Here is a 9662-nt window from a genome sequence, read left to right as displayed (position 1 = left end):
CCTCTTATCATTTTCATTGGCTTCCAAGAAATTTTAATTTCCTATTTAATTTCTTGCTTAACCCATTCATTCTTTAGTAGGATGTTCTTAAATCTCCAAGTATTTGTTATTTTCCCAAATTTTTACTTGTGGTTGATTTTGAGTTTCATAGCATTGTGGTCTGTAAATATGCACAATATGATTTGATATTTTTATAATTACTTAGGGCTGATTTGTGTCCCAGTATATGGTCTATTCTGGAGAACATTCCATGTGCACTGGAGAAGAATGTATATTCTGCTGCTTTAGGATGAAATGTTCTGAATATATCTGTCAAGCCCATCTGGTCCAGTGTGTCATTCAAAGCCATTGTTTCCTTGTTGATTTTCTGTTTAGATATAATCTGTCCATTGATGTAAGTGGGGTGTTGAAGCCCCCTACTATTATATTATTATCGATGAGTTTCTTTATATTTGTGATTAATTCATTTATACATTTGGGTACTTCATGTTGGAGGCATAAAAGTTTACAATTGTTAGATCTTGGTGGAAAGACCCCTTAATTATGATATAATACCTTCTTCATTTCTGGTTAGTCTTTATTTTGAAGTCTAGATTGTCTGATGTAAGTATGGCTACCCAAGCTTTCTTTTGGTGACCTGTAGCATGATAAATGGTTCTCCATCCACTTACTTTTAATATGAAGGTATCCTTAGGTCTAAAATGGGTCTCTTGTAAACAGCATATAGATGAATTCTGTTTTCTTATCCATTGTGTTAAACTATGTCTTTTGATTGGAGCATTTAGTCCATTGATATTTAGAGTACTGAAAGATATGAACTTATTGCCCTTGTGTTGCCTATAGAATTGGAACTTCTGGTGGTGTTCTCTGATCCATACCAGTCTTTGTTGCTTTTGGTCTTTTTTGCTTTGTTTTGTCTTTACTTCCCTCAGAGAGTCCCCCTTAAAATTTCTTGCAAGGCTCATTTACTGGTCACAAACTCCTTTAATTTTTGTTTTTCTGGGAAACTCTTTATCTCTCCTTCTATTTTGAATGACCGCTATGTTGGATAAAGAATTCTTGTCTGCATATTTTTCTTATTCAGCACATTGAACATATTATCCATTCCTTTCTGGCCTGCCATGTTTCTGTGGATAGGTCTGCTGTGAACCTGATCTGTCTTCCCTTACAGGCTAAGGACTTCTTTTCACTTGAGGCTTTCATAATTCTTTCCTTGTGTCTGTAGTTTTTGAATTTGACTATTACATGCCTTGTTGATGGTCTATTTTTGTGTAATTTAATGGGAGTTACCTGTGCTTTTTGGATTTTGATGTCTGTCTTTCCTTAGGCTAGGAAAGTTTTCCACTATGTTTTCCTCACATAAACATTCTACCCCTTTTTCTCTCTCTTCATCTTCTGGGACTCCTATGATTCAGATGTTATTCCTTTTTAGTGAGTCACTGAGTTCTATAATTCCTATATTGTGCTCTTTAGCCTTAGTTTTCCCTCTGTTTTTTTCTCCTTCATTATTCTCCATAATTATGTCTTCTATATTGCTGATTCGCTGTTCTGCTTTATCCATCCTTGCCACCATGTCATCCATTCAAGATTGCATCTCAGATATGGCATTTTTAATTTGTCCTGACTAGACTTTACTTCTTTTATATCCGCAGAAAGAGATTCTATGTTTTTTTCCAACCCAGCTTGTATTCTTATTATCGTGATTCTAAATTCTAATTCAGACATCTTGCTTATACCAGTGAGGTTTAAGTCCTTGGCTGTCATTTCCTCCTCTTCTTTCTTTTCGGGTGAATTCCTTCTTTTTGTTATTTTGGAGGAATAAAAATAATTAATAAAATAAAAATTAAAAAGATTAAAAACAACACACAAAAAAAATCAAACAAAGGAAGCTAGATCCTAGGTATATTTTGGTCTGCTTGTTGAAAGAAGCTGGATTGAGTAGAGAAAAAAGGGAAAGAACAGAAAAGAGAAAAAAAAGTAAGAAAGCATTTAAAACCTTTAAAATGTATACTATAAAATAAAATTAAATGCATTGAAGAAGGTAAAATAGAATAAAAATAAATTTACAAAAAATAAAAAATATAGTAAATTTTTAAAATTTTATATAAAAACAGAAAATAAAAATATATTTTATATTTTTCTATATCCAAGAATAGGAAAAGAAAATAAAAAAGCCAAACAGATGGGTCAATGAACAGCATGAAATCAGAATGAAATTTCATCCAGTTTCCCTTAAAAGTAAAACTATGAAGCACTTTATAGTCCATACACTAAGCAGGTGGGGAGACTTGTGGTGGTCCTCTAGGACAGTTGAAAGGGGCTTGGTGTATTGGCTCCAATTGTCCACTAGGTGGTGATGCTTAGCTAACTGGCATTGATCAGCATGTATGCACATGCTCAGGAGAGGTATAAATGGTGTCACCCAACTTCTCAGTCTCTGGCTCCAGAACTCTGTACTCTCACCGATTGACAAACACACCTCCTTTGTATGAGGCTTCTGTCCACTCCCCACTACTAAACGGTCCATGTCCAAGCCTGCCAGGTGGCACCTCCCTCCCAAATTTTATCTCAGATGGGCTGTGTTTCCAAACCCCTTACTTCTGAGGTCCCTGTGGCTTGGACCCACTCCTCCCTTCTGGGGGAGGGTCTCACCCAGCAATGGCTGGGTGTTGGATTGCCCTTGGGTTTGTTCCTGTGATCATGCTGTTGTAGAGGCTCAGAGGTTGTAGCCAGGTCCTGGCTTGCCTCAGAATAAGTTTTTGCAATCACGTAGTGGCAGTGGTTCAGGGATTATGATAAATCACAACACACAACCAGTACCAGGTTTCACTGCATCCTGGCATCTTTGTTCCAATATCAGCAATCATTCTCTGCAGGTGTCTCTTGCCTGGGGGGGGCGGGGATGTAGAGCCTGTACAAAATGCCCTCCTAGCAGGGAAGCTCTCCCTTTGTGGTCCACAGACCCTCAGACCTTGCTGCTTGCTCCTGTGAATTCGCCATTCCCACCAGAGCACTGCCAGGTAATGGGCTGAGAAATTTCCAACTCTGTTCTCCTTTGTTTATAGAACCCTAGTGGAATTGAAACCCTCTCCTTTCTCCTTCCTCCTTTCTTGTTCAGTAACATGTGGGTGTTTCCACTCTTTCTCTTTCTCTCCAGCTACTTTCGGGGTGAGTGCTTTTCCTGTACTCTCTCCCTTTGTCCTCTCTCCACAAATACAGCTTCCTACCCTCTGCAGCTTCCCTCTCCCCCAGTTCACTTCTCCATGCCACATACCTGTCAAGTTCTATGGCTCAATTTATGCAGATTGTTTTATTAGTCCTCAGATCAATTTTCTAGGTGTGAAAAATGGTGTGATGCTGATCTAGCTGTATTTCAGGGATAAAAAGAAGAAAACTTCCATTCTGCTCTGCCATCTTGGCCCCTCCAAATTTTTAAGGTGGCTTACTTGTTTCTCAATAGCAATTGGCAGAGTTGATCACTCTCTCCTCCTTGAACCTTTGTCCACTTGCCTTTCAGGAGACCCCACCCCCCTGACTTTCTTCCTATCTCTGGTCTTTCATTTTCAATCTTCTTTACTGGTTTCCTCTCATTTCTTCAGCCTTTAAATATTGTAGGGCTTCAAGGCTTGTCTTTGTATCTTTTCTATTTTCTATCTAAACCCATTCTAGATGGTCTTAGTCAGTCTCATATTTTAAATACCACAAATGCTAATATCATGGGCTGAACTGTGTCCTTCATTCATATGTTGAAGTCCTAACCTCTGGTACCTAGAATGTGAAATTAGTTGGAGATAGGGTCTTTAAAGAAGTAATTAAGTTAAACTTAGATCATGTGGGTCAATAGATCCAAGCAGTCTTGATATTAGCCTTTTAGCATCCAGAATTGTGAGAAAATGAAGTTCTATTTTCTAAGCCACCCAGCCTGTGGTACTTTGCTATGGAAGCCCAAGCTTTGCGCAGTGGCAGTATCGTAGCCAATGAGGTTTATCTGAGGCGCGATTATTGCTAATTGGAAGCCCTAACAAGCCAATACAGCCAAAACTCTCAAATATTTATTCCCAGCTCACACATCTCCCCCAAATTCTAGATGCATATTGTTATCTACTTGACATCTCCACTTGATGTCTGTTAGCCACCTCAAACTTAACATGGGCTCTTCTTCCCTATCTCAGTTAATGCCAATTTTAGGCTTTCAATTGGTTAGACCAAAAACCTTGGGCTCATCCTTGAGTCTTCTCATTCTCCCATGCTCTACTTTTGACCAATTAGTAAATCCCCCAGGATCTGACTGCATACTATATCCTGAACTTGACCTCTTGGTACCACTTCCCTCACTATTACTGTGGTACTCACCTGGCTTATTCTATTCATCCCCTCAGTCTGGTCTCAAAATAGCAGTCTTAGATCAACTGAAAAATCTAAGTCATATCACATACTTCTTATTTTCAGAATTCCCCAATGACTTCCCATCTTATTTACAGCAAAAGCCAAAATCCTGACTGTGGCCTGGAAGTCCACCCCACTTGCATTATCTTTATGACCTCAACTGTCTTACTTAACCTGCCTGGTGCCATTCCTCCAACACTCCACACATGTTTACATTCAAGGTGTGTGTACATGTGTTCTCTTTGGTATCTTCATACCCTCCAACACTTCCTTCTAGATATTTACTACTACTAAATCTCTTCTGAGTGAGGTCTTCCTGAAAGTGAGGACTAAATTTTAACCACTATCACCTAAACACTTCCTATCTGCCTTCTTTATTTTATATTTCCTCCTCAGCACTTACTATTTTCCAACAGACTATTTTACTTATTATGGTTTTCATTGTCTATCGGCTCAACTATGATTCTAAGCTCCTTCAAGGCAAGATTTTTGCTTGTTTAGTTTACTGTTCTATCCACAATACCTAGTGTAGGATCTTGTACACAGTACGTTGTCAATAAACACTTGTTGAAATAAATACTTGTAGATGAAAATAGAAGATGTACCTCCTTTTTTCTCCCTATACATTTAAGCCACATTGGAGGTAGAGCCAAATATGGACACTGACACTATGCTTATGTGATACCATTCACAACATATCTTCTGGGAATAACCAGTTTATTTTTTATGAAATCTGTTGTCTTTTAAAAGATATTTTCTATTCTCCAGAGAAAATTATGTGTAATTGGAGTAATCCTGACCTTAGAATTTCTGTATTTTTATTTACAATTCACATAGACTTAGTGCATCTCAGTGTACCTCTAACTCAGTGCCAAACTATCCCCAAATTTAATTTCTATCATCCAAAAAACAACAGGAGACAGCTTGTTCTGCAGCAGCATAACATGGGTAATTTTTTTCTAATCTTCAAATACAATTTAAATTGACTGATTCTCCCCTGAGCCTTCTCCGTAGCCAGCTCAGACTTACTCTCATGGTATCTATATTCCAAGAAAGCAAAAAAGCGGACATCGCCTCTGGAGGTCTCAGCTTGGAAGGCTCACAACATCCCATCTCCAAGTAGGTCACAAGGTAGGCTCAGATCCAAGGAGTTAGAGAAAGAGACTTTATCTTGAATAGAAGGTGGTGGATGGATCATAGGAACTTCTGGTTGTATTTTGCAATCTACTACTATCCACCATCTGTCGTAAATTATTCATGTTACTCCTGTCTGCGAAATATTTATATCATCCCAGAGACCCCATAAGTCCCATCCCAATTATAGCATTTGACTCCAGTTGAAAATCTTTGCCCTGCATCAGGTTCAGGTATGGATAAAGCTCCTCAGTGCATCTCCTTAGATATATTCCGTCTTGACCCAGAGACTATGCACCAAAAGGATGTGTTATCAGCTCTCCGTACATTTAGGTATTCCCATTCAAACTGGGGATGAAGAGAGGCTAAAAGTTGCCATTAGCCTATAAAAATTCTGAAGCACAGCCCAGACGTGGCCAAGGCCCACTTCTCTAGTTGCAAGGAATGTTCTTTGAATGTTCCTAATTCTACTCCTTGGGAGTAGTCCCCTAATCTATTGTTTCCCTATGTTCTTTGGTTTTAGCCTCTGAGATATCATTCTTATTCAAACAATAATAGCAATCTATATTTGCAGTTGCAAAGATTTCTCTCAGCTTTCTGCCCATGGAAAATTGGGTGTCCAGAGATCTCTTTTAATTTTTAAGAGTTTCTAGCTCTTTTAGTTCAAGCAATAAGGGCTACCACCAATACATCTCTTTTTTTCTAAGTTTCTTTTTAATCTTGTTGGGGTTGACGCCATGCCCCAAAAGCCATATGCATAACTCTTTGCAAGACTGATATCTATTCTGGGCATATCAAGCTATTTCAAGAAATTTTAAGATTCTTAGAAGCCATTTTGTCTAAGTTAGCAGGTCTACTTGTCACAGATGTAAACTTGGCTATGTCTATGCTCCACAAAGTGTGGTCTCCAGACTAGCAGCATCACCTGAGAACTTGCTAGAAATGCAATTTTTGGACCCTTCTCTGAAACAACTTAATCAGAATCTCTTAGAAAAGAAGAGAGACCATGTATTTTAACAGGTCTTCCAGATAATTTTGAGGCATACTGAAGTTTGAGAACCACTGTTGTACATAAGGGTCTTACATCCACACCTTGACTTGATCCTTATCAGAGGTATTTTACAGTGATAATAATTTGCAAACTAGGGAAACTAGGGATGAAAATAGTTTAATTTTTGAATCCAGCAAGTGTTACTTACACAATACTCCCTCTATATTCTACTTACAAACTGAAAATTTCCTTCCTTCATTTGTCTCTCTCATGCATCTAACAGACCACATGCAGCTTGGGGAACCTAACTGGTTTTTCAACATTCTTCCTAGAGATCTCCTTAGCCAGATCTGCCTGTTTTATTAGGGACCTTTTCTATCACCTAAGTTGTTCTACAACTAAATGACATGGGTTGCCCATGTTTACCCTCAATAACAATTTTCTCACTGATTTTTCAGCTTCCAAAATAGGTTGCCACTTATTTTTTCTATTCTGGTTAACAATTTCCTCACTGTCTCTTCAGTCTTTGGTGTTCACCCTGGCTACATGTTTTCAATTATTGATACAGCAGCATCTTACTTTTAAGTATTAAATTCTGTGTTCATTAGCTTTTGCTGAGTGCCTACCACAAAACTTAACGTTTAAAACAACTTTGTATTTCATCCTAACTCTTGGGGTGTCACCTCGGGCACAGCTGAGCTATCACTGACAGGTCTCTCATGCACTTGGAGTCACTTGGTAATCCTGCCGGGTGCCAGCTCAGAGCAAGTAGCCTCACTCACATACTGAGAGTTGGCTGCAACTGTGGGTGGAGATGTCCCTGCTCTTTCCCATTGTCCCTCAAGCACACTACACTGGGCTTTCTAACATGGCAGCCAAGTCCCAAAAGGGCAAAAATGGACACTTCAGGAATACTTAGAGCTTTATTGCATCACTTCTGTTGCATTCCCTTGGCCAACACAAGTTGCAAGCCTAACCTAGATTCCAGGAAGTAGAGAAACAAACCACCTTTTGCTGGAAGAAGTGGGAATTGCAATGAGGCCTATGTACAAAGACTAGAGAAACATTTAGCCATATTTTGTAGTGCACCACATTATGCTTGGGAAATTTATTTTCAAAGTAAGCTCAAAGCAAATTTGAGTTAATATAACCTGTAACCTTGATTTAACTGCTGCAGTAGAGTTTAATAAGTCTGTAAACAAAGAGACCTATGAATAACTTTATTAAAGACATCATCTGATGGTTTTTGGTGCAATTGTAAAAAGGATAGATTCCTTGATTTCTCTTTCTGTTGCTTCATTGTTGGTGTATAGGAATGCAAACAATTTCTGTGCATTGATTTTGTATCCTGAAACTTTGCTGAATGATCTTGGTCACAGTAACTTCTTACTCAACATGTCTCCAGAGGCAAGGGAAACAAAAGTAAAAATGAACTATTGGAACCTTATCAAAATAAAAAGGTTCTGCACAGTGAAGGAAACAATCAGCAAAACTAAAAGACAACCAATGGAATGGTAGAAGATATTTGCAAACAACATATCAGATAAAGGGTTAATATCCAAAATCTATAAAGAACTTATGAAATTCAACACCCAAAAAACAAACAATCCAGTGAAGAAATGGGCAAAAGACATGAATAGACATTTCTCCAAAGAGGACATCCAGATGGCCAACTAACACATGAAAAAATGCTCAACATCACTCATCAGGGAAATACAAATCAAAACCACAATGAGATACCACCTCATGCAGAAAGTCAGAATGGCTAACATTAACAACTCAGGCAACAGATGTTGGCGAGGATGTGCAGAAAGAGGATTTCTTTTGCATTGCTGGTGGGAATGCAAACTTGTGTAGTCACTCTGGAAAACAGTATGGGGGTTCCTCAAAAAATTAAAAATAAACTACCCTATGACCCAGCAATGGCACTACTAGGTATTTATCCAAGGGATACAGGTATGCTGTTTCGAAGGGACACATGCACCCCCATGTTTATAGCAGCACTCTTAACAATAGCCCAAGTATGGAAAGAGCCCAAATGTCCATCGATGGATGATTGGATAAACAAGATGTGGTATACATATACAATGGAGTATTACTTGGCAATCAAAAAGAATTGAATCTTGTTATTTGCAACTACGTGGATGGATCTAGAGGGTATTATGTTAAGTGAAATTAGTCAGTCAAAGACAAATATACGATTTCATTCATATGAGGACTTTAAGACACAGAACATATTAATACAAGGGAAGGGAAGCAAAAATAATATAAAAACAGGGAGGGGGACAAAAACATAAGAGAGTCTTAAATATGGAGAAAAACAGAGGGTTACTAGAGGGGTTGTGGGAGTAGGGATGGGCTAAATGGGTAAGGGGCATTAAGGAACCTACTCCTGAAATCACTGTTGCACTACATGCTAACTAACTTGGATGTAAATTAAAAAAATAAAAAATAATTTAAAAAAGAAAAGACATCATCTCAATGCATAATTATCAGCCAATGTATTATGGCACCAAACATGGCAAGAGGTGAACAAAATAATGCCAACAGTGGCTTTTAAAATGGCAAATCCCAGCATTTCTTAGGGCTTATGTGCCATTTGATTGATAATCAAAAATTGAAAGCCAAATAAGGGAAAGAGTAGGTTAAAAGATTATCTGTTAATATACTGAGAAATATGATTAAATCAGAAGATGCTCATAATGAGATTGGAATTGTAGATTACAATATGAAGGCACATACACATATAGAGTCCCTGGAAAATATATGATCTTCACTTACTTTCACATAAAATTAGAGGGGGACTAACTGGAAATTAGTAGATTCCCACATATTAGATAATGTGAGACACATGCTGGGACATCAGAATATGAAGGCAGCATGTAAAACCAATTATAATGAAAAATGAAGAAAAAGGAACACCACAAAGAAAAAAGAGTGTGAAAAGAAGAGATGGGAAAGAAAACAGAAGGGGAAGAAGAAAGAACCTTTGGAACCACTCATCAGGTCTATCCCAATTGCAAGGAATACAAGTTTGCCCCAGAGACAAATTCCAGTTTCCATCCTGAGCACTCTTATGTGCAAGTAGGTCTAATAGTTTGAGAAATGCAGTTTAGATCCATAAAGTGTGAAGTATAGTCTTAGTGCTTTC

The 9662-nt window shown here is 38.1% G+C and overlaps 1 pseudogene; it reads left to right on the top strand.

Annotated features, from left to right (window-relative positions):
• The first annotated feature begins 3948 nt into the window (after positions 1–3948).
• LOC124504515 (uncharacterized) lies at positions 3949–4102 on the top strand (annotated as a pseudogene).
• Positions 4103–9662: the final 5560 nt, after the last annotated feature.

Source organism: Lynx rufus, unplaced genomic scaffold (assembly GCF_022079265.1).
Source record: "Lynx rufus isolate CCGP_SWC_20201006 ecotype Redwood Valley unplaced genomic scaffold, mLynRuf1.p SCAF_8, whole genome shotgun sequence".
Lineage (NCBI taxonomy): Eukaryota > Metazoa > Chordata > Mammalia > Carnivora > Felidae > Lynx > Lynx rufus.
The sequence above is the reverse complement of the archived record's forward strand: the minus strand, read 5'-3'. Positions and strand labels throughout refer to the sequence as shown.